Raw genomic sequence first — 12,730 nt, 5'->3', positions numbered from 1 at the left:
AGCAGTTTGGGGGCTTCCTGGCATCAAGTTCGGCCACCGAGTTCAGAGGCCTTCCAAAACAGCATTAGAGGTCTTCTCCAACGCCACTAGTCTCCAAACCCCTTGGAGTTCCAGAAGGACGCCTAGTCTACCCCCACCTGTTAAGGCTGGGGCTCCGCCCCACTAACTTTCACCTTCTGTTCTTGTTCCCTCATCTCTCACCTACTGGTCATCCTTACTCACAGACCAGAAGGTACAGGGCCAACAGAGCCAACCCCTAAGGGCCCAAATCTTGCACCACCTCACCTTTACCTGAGAGCATGTCAGTCAGGCAGAGCTACTTTACATGGTACTCCTCAAACAGATCAGCCCTCATTTTGGAGCAGTCTATTGGGGAATCCTTCTTGAGTCCCACCTCCACCCTCCACAACCCCCCCGCCCCCTCTTAAAAAGGAACATCCTTTCCAACAGCAAATCCCTCAAAGAGTGACAGGTTTTGAGCATTTCCTTTCTTTCTTACTCTAAGCCACACCTCCTTAGCTGGCTGACAGCCAGAAAGTCAGAGGAATGGCTTCCTGTGTGTGTAGAGAGTAGGTGGAATCAGACAATTAATGAAGTTCATAGAATTGACTTTAGTGTGGTAGAGCACCCACCTTGCTTGAAAAGGCCCTGGATATGATTCCCAGCTCCCAGTCAACACACACACACACACACACACACACACACACACACACACACACACACACACAAAAGCAATAGGCACCCCAGGCAAACATTTTTACCCGACCCTTGGTGCAGCCCATCCTCCTACAGCAAATTATCCAAAGGTGAAATTCCACTGAGGACTGGAGGGAAAGATGGCTTTAGTGGCTAGGAGCATATGCTGCTCTTCTAGAGGACCTGAGTTCAATTCCCAGCATTCATATCAGAAGGTCCAAACAGCATGTGACTCCAGCTCTAGGGAATTTGATGCCCTCTTCCGGGCCCTGCAGGTACCCACACTCAGGTACCCATACCCCCACAGACACATAATATGAAATAAAAATATTTTTCTTTTTTTTTTCAGAGCTGGGGACCAAACCCAGGGCCTTGTGCTTGCTAGGCAAGCGCTCTACCACTGAGCTAAGTCCCCAACCCAAAATAAAAATATTTTTAAAATGACATAGAGGGTTGGGGACTTGGCTCAGTGTAAGCGCTTTTAGGAAAAGGCCCCTGGGTTCCGTCCCCAGCTCCAAAAAAAAAAAAAAAAAAATAGGAGGTGAAGAAATGGCTCAGGCGATAGTGCTGGCTGCTCTTGCAGAGGTCTATGTTGGATTCCCACCACCCACAGCTAAAACACTCATACACATAAAAAGGTAGAAATTTAGGGGTTGGGGATTTAGCTCAGTGGTAGAGCGCTTGCCTAGCATGCGCAAGGCCCTGAGTTCGGTCCCCAGCTCCGGAAAAAAAAAAAAAATAAAAAAAAAATAAAAAGGTAGAAATTTAAAACATTCATCTTTGTATTTTATTTAACATATGAAAGCAATATACAATTAATATTAAAAACTTAGACAGAAAAAATAAGGGGAAAGTTCACAATTATACTATCCCACCATACAAAAACAATCACTCTTAACATTTTAAATCTACTTTCAGTGTTTTTTTATCCAATGTATTACAAGTATGCACTCATTTTAAAAACAGTATCAGTCACAAGCTCATACTTTATCATCTTTTCAGTAGTTAATATTTAATATTTCCATTCAATTTTTCTTCTACAAGACTTTGGATGGCCATGTAGTACTCCACCGTCAGATGAATATAATTTACTTAAGCTATCACCAGCTATAAATTTTCACACAGCAGAAAAGGAATGGATTTCCAAACAGTTGCTTTCGCTTTTTCTGTACTACAACCCTGAGATGAACATTTTATAACCAAATCCTTATTTTATGATACATTTCTAAGACAGAAAATTACTAGGTCAAAAGGCATCTCTTACAGTGGTTGACACTGCCACACACAAAGCATAAGACTCTTCTTTTGACTTTCATTTACTTGTTGTATTATGATCAGGGGAAATGATTTCAGCCACATCTGCCTTCTTTGAATTACTAACCAATGCTTTTTTTTTTTGAAACAGTCTCATTAGTCCAGGCTGGGTCAGAACTCAGGGTGTAGCAGAGGATGACCTTGAATGTAGGCTCCTTTGCCACCACCTCCAGAGTGCCGAGATTGCAGGACTTGGCCATCATGTCCAGTTTTATGCAATGCAGAAGACAGAACCAGGGCTTGATGCATGCTAAGCAAACCTTCTACCAACTGAGCTATAGCCCCAGACATGAGTGTTTTTCCATGTCACACATTTGAATCTCCTTTTGAATTTGCTGTGCATTTCCTTTCAGAGATGGCTCGAGCTCCTTGAGGCTGCTTATATAGAAACTGCAGGGTAGAGACGAGATGAGACCGTATTTCCTTGAGGCCCTTCATCTCCCAGGGAGGTAGGTCTAGAGAGGAGATAGCTGGAAGTGTGTCTTTCACTGAGGCGGGCTGGCTGTTCTCTTTCCTGGTGTTCCCCAGGCTTCTATGTGCCCCTCTGACCAATGTCCAGGTAGGCCCTTGTGGCTGCAGGCCCCATCCTCCACTGGACTTCTGCCTGCCTCTGTTGTTTGCAGGCTGACCTTCCTCACCTCTGAGGTTCCATGTTGGATGAAGACAGCAGAGCCATGCACCCAGTGCTGGAGGGACACACTGTGGCCAGTGAAGTGAGGAGGAAAGAAAGCGAGGTCGAGGGACAGGGCAATCTTTGTTGCAGTGTGTGAGCAGACTCAGCCTCCCCACCCCATCTGCTACAGTCCCTTACTCATTCTATCCCTCATCTTAGACTGCAGTGGCGGGGCTGGATTAGATAATCTAGTATCCCCTAGGACTTTCAGTTTCTCATAAATGGCTAGAACTCCTCCTCCTGCCAAATAGAACAAACAGCTTCCTGTATCCCCTGAACCCATCTTCTGTTAGGAAGACTGGGCCAAAGGTGAACCACAATCAGAGACCAAGCCCATACATGAGAGTGAATCAGGAGCTAGAAGCAGCAGAAGGGACTCATATCACACAACCCATCTCCCCTCTTGGCTGCAGGAGACAATTTCTTGCCTGCACAGTATTGAGCAGAGTCTCACTAGCCTGGAAAGCAAAGGCAGAAAATAAATGGCAGTGGTTGCTAGAACCCAACCAAGAGCTACAGTTTTGCTTTAGGTGGAGGGAAAGCCTTGGGCCGCTCATGCATGGTGAGAAGTCAGTAGAGGACTAGCCTCCTACTAGCTTGCCTGGCTCTTAACCACAGCCTTTCCTTCCATCCCAATCCCCCAGAGCTGGGTGAGTAGTCGGGACGGGGAGAGGGACAACAGTTCATGTGAAGAGCTGTTTTGTTTCCATCCACACAAAGAGAGGAGCCCAGGCTCTGAGTCACCATGAGTGGACTTTTGATGCTCTCCTGCCTACTTATCTACGGGATTCCCCATTGTACGAGTGGAGAAATAGACAGGTATAAGGGTAAGTACCCCTAAACCCAAAATCTGGGCCAATCTAAAAATAAATAGAGAAATATAAATACACAAATGACTACTTAGATCAGAGTCTCACAGTGTCCCCTTTCCCTGAGTTCATTTACTTTTGGACTTCATGGAATGGGAAGTGTGTGCGCGCGTGCGTGCGTGCGTGCGTGCGTGCGTGCGCGTGTGTGTGTGTGTGTGTGTGTGTGTGTGTGTGTGTGTGTGTGTGTGTGCTGGTGTGGTGGTGGTGATGAAGATAAGAAAGCCAGGCCTGTAAAGAAGTCTCAATAAACAGACTTTCCTTCTACTTCTTCCCATTGCCACACAGATATCTACTAACCTTGGGGAGGTGGAGCCACCTATTCCCCAATTTAGACAGTGCCTTTAACCTAAATCTTTTGCTGGGCTAGTGTGGGTAAGGGCTCCCCAGAGGACCAGGATTTCCCTCCTGTAAAGCCGTCACCCCAGCTGTCCAGACCTTCCCAACCCCAGTTCTGTCACCTTCCAGATGATAGGCAAAGAAGCTGCTCCTCCTCTTCCTCCTCGAAGCCAGTGGCAGAGGGCAACAGTTCTTCAACTGGCAGCTTTAGCTGGGTCAGGACATAAAGCTTGCCACTGAAGAACTACTGCGGCTCAGCCAGGTGAGCGTGTGGGAGGCACAGGTTCCTAGAGGGAAGGGGAGGAAAAACAGGAAAGCTGGGTGACAGGGACATCGACCCACTGGCCATCTGAACCTAGCTCTGGCTGAGTTTCAGTACCTTCTAATGAGGGGTCCTTGAGTGAGAAGCAAGAGGCTCCTAAATGCACTTGTGCTGTGTCCCTTTACAGACCAGGAGGCACTAGCAACTCCTGGCAATCTGCTAAGGACTCCAGCATCTTCAGCACTCAAAGGGCAGTCTAGAACCCAAGTCTCAAGTAAAATAATTTACTTCAGAAATATGAGTTCTGTGATCAGCTAAATGACTTGTTTTTAGGGGATTCAGCTGCAAGGTGGGTTTGTGGAGGGTTAGAAAGGGGAGGGGGGCTATAGTTTAGAAGGTCAGCAGGGGCTCTCAGGAGTATGAGGGAGAGGACAGCTGACCAAAGGCAGAAGGGGAGGGAGGTATGGGTAGGGTGGCTGGGCAGCTTCCTCAGGACTCTGAGATGCCAGGCATTCCGCTTGCACATTCCGGGTACATCTGGTATGAATTCCAGGCTGTCTGCCGGCCCCTCCACGTCTGAACTTTGTTCCAAGTTCCAAGCCCCGCCCCCACAGTTCCAACGCGTGAATCAGCAGGAAAAGTCGGGGCCCTGCAGCATGGCCCAGGGAGGGGGCTGGGGGCGTGGCAGGCTAGAGGGTTGGGAGCTGAAGAGGGTGGTTCTGCACAGTCAGTCCAAGGGCATGGCCACTGCCAGATTGAAGGGCCAAGGAGGTTTTGCCTTGGGATTTCTATTTTCAGAGAGTGGAAAGATTACGGTAGGGTGGGCGACTTTCAGATTCCAAAAGCCTCTTGGGAAGCATAAACTTTGTGGTATCTTTCTTCTCCTAGGTGATCAGTCTCTGTCCACTTCTCTTTACCCAGGATGGCTCTGTTCAGGCCACAGGGTTCATTGGCTGCTAAGAGTTTGTGCCAAGCAGGTGCCCTTGGCTGCCGGGCGGGGTGGGCCCAGGGCACTGACCCTCTGACCAGCTGCTCCATCAACCCTCTGGCACCACGACAGCTTCTAGACAACTCTGACAGCCAGGATGACAGGCCAAATGAGTTGGAGGCTGAAACTAGGGCCAGAGGGAGGTGGGGACGTTAGCCTAACCGGAGGCCGTGGGGAGGGGCCAAGAGTTGGCCAGGAGGTGGGGAGAGAGGGAGCCCAGCGATGACTAACCCAGGCGCCCCACCCAGCCAGCCGGCTTCCCAGGCGGTCAGGCCAAGCCGGGGCTAGGGGCCTCTCTACCGGACATACTGGGGGGAGGTGCAAAGGTGACCTTCTCTCTGTCCAAGACGGCCAGTTAGGCTGGGAGGGGGGGTGCGGGTAGAGTTTCCAGGCACTCCTCCTGTCCGCCCCCCCAACCTCCGCCCAACCGCGGTGAAACCCTAACCTTTGGGTTGCATAAGGCCTCCTCACCGCCGCCCCCTACTCCTTTCCCCTCCCCCCTTACATAACATTCCCGGGAGGGAACGAGAGGAGGGGCCGGACCGCCCAGCGACCCCTTCCCTGCCAGGGACTTGAACTGGCCCTGACCCAGTCAGCACCGGTAGAGGCAGTGCACCTCCTCACCACTCGCTCGTCCAGATCCTCCTTAGACTAAATGGTCAGCTCCCGCATCCTTAAACCAGAGGGCGTTGGGGTTAGACGCCCCCGGCCCTCCAGCCTCTCAAATTCCTCCCCAGTTACTTCTCCAGACCTTCTGCCACGACTCCTGTCCGGGACTTTCTCTTTAAACGTCCAGACATACTACTCGGGCGAGTCCAGGCTTCTCTTCCAAGAGCGCCCCTGTCCCCGCCGCCCCCTCTCCCCTCCCCCAGAAGGGCAGGGTGTGGCCGTCAGGACCCTACTTTCCCCCATTACCAGGTTGCCGCGATTCCCCCCGAAATGACCGGGTCCCCAGATCACACCCACCTGATGCTGGGTGCGGGGGTTGCTGAGGACAGAGGAGCAAAATCACTGCGACCGCTCCGCACGGCCGACCGCTCTGTCTCTTCCCAGCGCCCAGCACACACCGGCTCCAGTCTCCGATCAGCTGGCGGCGTCGTGACGCACGAACTGCGAATGAACCACCCAGAGCCAATCACCGCCCACTGCTGGGCAACGTGACCACACCCACTCGGGGGTGCCAGCATCTCCGCTTACTCCCGCCCATCCAGGCGTTTAGGCTTTGATTGGCAAAAAGGCCACCCCCTTGCCTGGAGGAGCTGCGCTAAGCCACGCCTGCCAACTAACCAACTGGCCAATAGCTGAAAAGGTGTGGCTAGCCCTAGGCCTAGACAACTTGCTTAGACCAGTTCTACGTCAAACTACAGTTTAAAGAGCAGAAGGAAGTGAAGGCGTGTGATTTTGCAGTGCATCCTGGTCAATGAAGTTCTTACGGTGACACTCGGCTTCCCAGAATGCAGCGCGCTCTGTGAGTTGGCATTTTTAAACTGATCTCTGGGTCCGTCGCGGGGAAGTCGTTAAAGGGCTACAGCCCCTCCTTCTGGGAACTTCTTTTGGACAACCCTGAAACTGATTCACCAACCTTCACGGGAAGCCTAAGCTAAGCGAAGGTGGAGCACGCCAAGCAACAGGAGAACTGAAGACGGAACCCAGCCCCGATGCAGCAGAACTCCCGAGGTCTTCGGGGTATAGGGACCACTGTCACTCGCACAGCCCCAGTCTTCACTGGAGAGCTAGCCCGAGGTCTTCCGGGTATAGGGACAAGTGTCATCCGCACAGGCCCATTCTTCACTGGAGATCTAGTCCATCCCTCGTGGGTTTAGTGAATTTTTTTCTAGTAAATGTCTCGTCCTAGTCGCCGAAAAGCCCACGGCCTCTCAAGGGGCACCTTTCTAACAAAGGATTTATATCACAGCCCTCACTTTTTGAGAGAAAGCGTCTTTTCAGAAATTAGGGAATAAGCTTTACCAAAGTAGTAGCAGCCAGAAACCCCATCCTAAGATTAACACCCATTCAATCCCGCCCTCCGAAGCGCTTCTCTGACTCAGGCCTACTTAGGGAAGTGATTTCAAAGGTGGAGACCAATGGAGAGGCGGCTCCTTCCCTAGGGGCCAATCAGAGTCTGAAAGGCGGGGGATGGGCAAAACTGAAATGAACCCAATGACTTGGCAAAAGCTGCTGAATTGCTGATTTAAAGGGACAAGCCTGGGACCACCTCATCACTCACCCCAAAGAGAAACTTGTGGCCTGGAATTCATGACTTTTGCATCATCTCTAAGTTGAGGGTGAGAGCAACTGAGCCGAAGAAATGAGGGGAACCTGAGATAGCTCCTTCAGTGTTAAGTATGGGTTCCACTAAGGTGACTGCTAAGGTTCCTTCAAATCCTTGAGTTCAACGTTCAGAATGTTGTGTCTTTAAGGAGACTTCCTGCCTTCCGCCCCAGTAACAGCTGATTGTTCGACCCCAGGGGACGAATCAGTCTTAACCACATCCTCCTTCTTGCAAGTCCTTCTCCATCTCCTTCTTTCTGCCCTCCCCCCTCAACTCTGCCATGGGTGGTAATGGAAGGTAATGGAACCCCAAGCATAGCGGGTAAAATTTATGCTTTTTCATGATATTTTCTCCATCATTCCAAGAGTGCCGCCTCTCCCCAACATCTTTCCCTTACTTATTCAGAGTTCTGAGGAGATTGGAACGGAGAAATTTCCTGTTGCCATGGTCGGGAGCCTGTTATGGAGGCCAGCTGAATGTGGGTGCTCCAGAGGCTCCTGGTGATGATACAGGGAAACTGAGCTCAAGCCTAAAAAGGAAAGGCGGTGGAAAACAAGCCGAGTGGGTCAGTCTCCTGGTTCCTGGGCCAGCTCTTCATTGCTTCAGTTGCTCTCTTCCTTCCTAGGTCAGGTGACTGATGGGGTCCTCCTGCCTTTACCTGCTCACCTTTAGCCCACTCCCGAATAAAGCATGCCAACATTTTGTCAGCTCAAGTACTATAGGTAGAACACATGGTCCTAGAAGCCAGGAATTCCAACAGGAAGACCCAGGTAAATATATTGCCCCAGCTCTGAGCTGGAGTCAGAGTCACTCCAGGACAAACTTAGTGTGAAGTCCCAGGACTGACTTGGCAGGGTTGGGGGAAATTGAGCAGGGCTCTGGCCAAGCTTGGAAGAAAGAAAAGTCTCAACAAACTGCCCTGTTCTCCATTACCCCTAGCGTAGGACCCCATCCCCTCCTCACTCAAGGCCCTTGTGGTGGCCCTTCTGATTTTATTCCACGCTCTAACCTCCTCCCACCCACCTCAGGCCAAAAGCACAGGGTTTCAGCCTGAGATTTCTCAACCTTAGCACTGTTGATGTTTTGAGCAGAAAGAGTTTCTTATGTACATGGCTGTCCTGTGCATAATAGGAAGGTCAGTACCACCTTGGCCTCTACCCTAGGTACCAGTAGCACATGATCCCAATTATAACTACCAGAAGTGTCCCCGAATACCCCCTGGGGAGTCCAAATCCACCCTAATTGAGAACCACAGAATTAGCCAAACAGATTCCACTTCCAGTGCTGACTGGCAGTGAGCTTACGAATGGTATTTTCTTCATCTACAAAACAGTGCAGATGATAAATTTTGTGGTCTCTTGTAGGGGTTAAGAAGAAACTTCTTGAAACCACTTAGCACAGAACAAATCTAGCGGACCCACGGCTGGCACACAGGATGTCAGCTTCTTTCTTGCTGACCTCACTTGGCACGGGCTGGTGGCCCACAGGCAGCTGCAGTTTTCCTCAGTGACTAGCCAAAATGGGTACTTCTGGAAGCACAATAATGAAGTAGGCGAAGGGAAGTGACTAATGTTCCGCCCCAGATTCCACAAACCCCATGGGTGCTCAAGCAGAGATTCGGTAGATAACAGCTAGGGTGAGGGAGCGGGAAATGGGGAGAGCAGTCGAGTGTTATTCTAATTATCTTTATTATTATTCCTGGGAAGCACGTCTTTTGTCACTGAGCTACAGCCACGTGCACCCAAAGCCTTACTTTTTCTAGATGGGCCTTGAATAACTGTTCATCAGGGTTCTGATACTGCTACTGCTGCTGCTGCTACCACTACCACCACCATCACCACCATCATCACCAGCACCACCATCACCACTACCACCACCACCATCATCACCACCACCACCACACCACTACCACCACCACCACCATCACCACCATCACTACCACCACACCACCACCACCACCACCACCACCACCACCACCACCACCACCATCATCACCACCACCACCACCACTACACCACCACCACCATCACCACCACCACCATCATCATCACCACCATCATCATCACCATCACCACCACCACCATCATCACCACCATCATCATCACCATCACCACCACCACCACCATCACCACCACCACCATCACCACCACCACCACCACCACCACCACCACCACCAACAACACCACCACCACCACCATCACCACTACCACCACCACCACCACCACCACATCACCACCACCACCACCACCACCACCACCACCACCACCACCACCACCACCACTACCATCACCACTACCACCACCACCATCACCACCACCACCATCATCACCATCACCACCAGCCAGGGAGCTCAGCAAAAGCGCAGGCTCCTGAGGTCTCATTCCATCCTAAACCAGAAGTCCACCTTTAAAGTTTGAAAATCCTTTCTTTGGGGTTGGAACTGGGGAAGTTAGTTCAGTGGTAAAACACTTGCTAGCACGCACAAAGTCCTGGTCGCCCAAGATAACAAAGCCAAGGCGTTTCCTAAAGTTCAGATAGAGGAAGGCACAGTGCCCTAGAAATTTCTGAGCCAGGTCTCAGCCTTGAAAGGACATGTCAAGTGTAGGCAGAGAGAGAAATACATTCAAGATCATCACTGTAGTGTACAGTCAGCACCACTAGAGGGCAGGGAATACAGACTTAGAGAGAGAAAAAATAGTTTTTGACCAGGTAATAATCTAAATTTTAGATAAGCTGAGACTAGAGCAGAGAGCAGGCTGATCCAGTTCTGTTGGTGACAAGATCATCCCAGTGGGTCTTCAAGGAGGATGGTGATAAGGCAGGCCTGAAACCATAGCACTTGAGAGCCAGGAGTCCCAAGGATCCCGAATTCAAGACACACCTCGGCTACATATTAAGATTCTAATTTTTAAAAAAGGCTGTCTCCTGGGTTCCACCCCCTACCTCCAATGTGTGTGTGTGAATAAGCAAAATCTCTTTGTCCTTTGGTCTCAGGCTCTCTTATCCATAATGAAGATGGGAAGTTGTCTTGGGCTACCTTGTTTCTCAGTTGAAAGACAATAATGTCCAAGTACAGGAATACTTTAATTGCTTAATTAAAATGTTTTAGTTAATTAATTTATTTAAAGAGAATACAAGCTTACTTTCATGCATTCTCTTTCCCTCTGACTCTGAGACAAGGTCTCACTATGTTACCCGGACTAGCCTGGAACTTTCTATGTAGACCAGGCTGATCTGGGACTCACAAAGATTCTCCTGCTTCTGCCTCTCTAGTGTTGTTGCAATTAAAGGCAAGTGCCATCATGCCTGGCCCTCTCTTTAAAAAGAACTGTTTTAAGTGTGTGAATATAAATAAATAAATTTAAAAAAAAAGTGTGTGAATATTTTGACTACATAGGCGTATGGGCACCTTGTGAGTGCCTAGGGCTCATAGAGGCCAAAAGAAGGTTCCAGGCCTCCTGAAACTAGAGTTACAGATGGTTGTGAGCCACTCAGTATATGCGTTTGGAACCAAAGCCAGGACCTCTGTAAGAGCAGCCACTCTTAACCACTGAGTCATCTCTCCAGACCCTGACTTATTATTTTTTTTCTTTTTTCTTTTTCTTTTTCTTTTTTTTTTTTTTCCGGAGCTGGGGACCGAACCCAGGGCCTTGCACTTGCTAGGCAAGTGCTCTACCGCTGAGCTAAATCCCCAACCCCGACTTATTATTATTATTATTATTATTATTATTATTATTATTATTATTATTTTGGTTCTTTTTTTCGGAGCTGGGGACCGAACCCAGGGCCTATTTTTTTAACTGAAGTAAAACAATAATTACTCCCATTAACTTCACTTTATTTTATCTTTAGATTTTTTTTTTTACATATATGAGTACACTGTAGCTGTCTTCAGACACACCAGAAGAGGGCATCAGATCCCATTACAGATGGTTGTGAGCCACCATGTGGTTGCTGGGAATTGAACTCAGGACCTCTGGAAGAGCAGTCAGTGCTCTTAACTGCTGCGCCATCTCTCCAACCCCTATCTTTAGATTTTGTAAAGATGTATTTGTTTTTATTTTATGAGTATTGGTGTTTACCTGCATGTATGCCTGTGTACCACATGTGTGCAATGCCTGTGGAGGCCAGAAGAGGGGTCATCAGATCACCTTAAGTTGGAGTTATAGACAGTTGTTAGTCATCATGTAGCTCTGATAATTGAACAGTGTTCCTCTGAAACCCCTCAGTGCTCTTAATTACTGAGCCATCCGTCCCTTTAACTTCACCTCATAGACACGTAAAAAGAATGCTTGGAAGTGGCTTCAGCTGACTCAGTGACTCAAAGAGAGCTTCAAGGCTTTTCCCTCTACAGTGATTTATGGGTGGTCTCATGTGGCTAGTGTGGCTGCCCCTGAGTGTCTATGGAGTTGCATTAGAGCCCTCAAGAATGAGGAGAGGTGCAGGCAGATACAACCAGAGCAGTTCTACCTTTGTTTGATGTTTGAAAATCCACCTAGAAGGTTCTTCTTCAGCCATCTGTATAACAAATACCAACTAACCTTTTGACAGTTCAACTCAGGGCACGTTTAGAATGAGAGTCATTATCACTTGGGCACAGTTTGAGACCTTCATAATCCACTCTGAGGTCACAGGGATGGTTTGCCAAGCAATCTGACTTAAGTATTTCTTTTTCTTTGTCTCATCTCATTGTTGAGGATACCCATTCTGTAATAATTACTTTTCGGTTGCTGTGTTGCTGTAATAAATCACCACGACCAAAGGCAGTTTAAGAAAGAGAGTTTAGCCAGGTATAGAGTCCCACACCTTTGATCTTAGCACTTGAGAGGCAGAGACAAACAGATATCTGTAAGTTTGAAGCCAGCCTGGTCTACATAGTGAGTTCCAGGACAGCTAGGGCTACATAGAGAGACCCTGTCTCTCGAGGAGGAAGAAGAAGAAGAAGAGGAGTAGGAGGATGAGGAGGAGCCAGAGGGGGAGGATTTTTGTTTCTAGAGAGATTAGAGTCCATCCTGTTATGGAGACAACATAATAATAAGCAGGAAACATGAGCAGAATCAGGAAGCCAAGAAATCAATCAGACCTTTAACCACAAGCACAAAGCAGAGAGAACAAACTGGTCTGGTAGTAAGGCTAAGCTTTAAACCCTCAAAGCCCTCAAATCTCCACCGGAAGGCTACACCTCCCTATCACCTCTCCAAACAATACCACCAACTGGGGACCAAGTGTTCGAATGTCTGAGCTTATGGGGAACTTTTCTCATTCAAACAACCATATCATCTCTGGATATAGGACTGCTCACAGACCTTGTGGGAACACC

General features: G+C 49.0%; 1 long non-coding RNA gene across 1 annotated transcript; it reads right to left on the bottom strand.

Annotated features, from left to right (window-relative positions):
- Positions 1 to 1,456: 1,456 nt before the first annotated feature.
- LOC116909497 lies at positions 1,457 to 6,256 on the bottom strand. The gene is made up of 3 exons (XR_004389076.1): positions 6,105 to 6,256; positions 4,011 to 4,175; positions 1,457 to 3,141 (listed from the first exon to the last, which is right to left on the bottom strand). It is a non-coding gene; the product is annotated as an uncharacterized LOC116909497 (long non-coding RNA).
- Positions 6,257 to 12,730: the final 6,474 nt, after the last annotated feature.

Source organism: Rattus rattus, chromosome 9, assembly GCF_011064425.1.
Source record: "Rattus rattus isolate New Zealand chromosome 9, Rrattus_CSIRO_v1, whole genome shotgun sequence".
Classification (NCBI taxonomy): Eukaryota; Metazoa; Chordata; class Mammalia; order Rodentia; family Muridae; genus Rattus; species Rattus rattus.
This window is presented reverse-complemented; position numbering and strand designations above follow the sequence as displayed.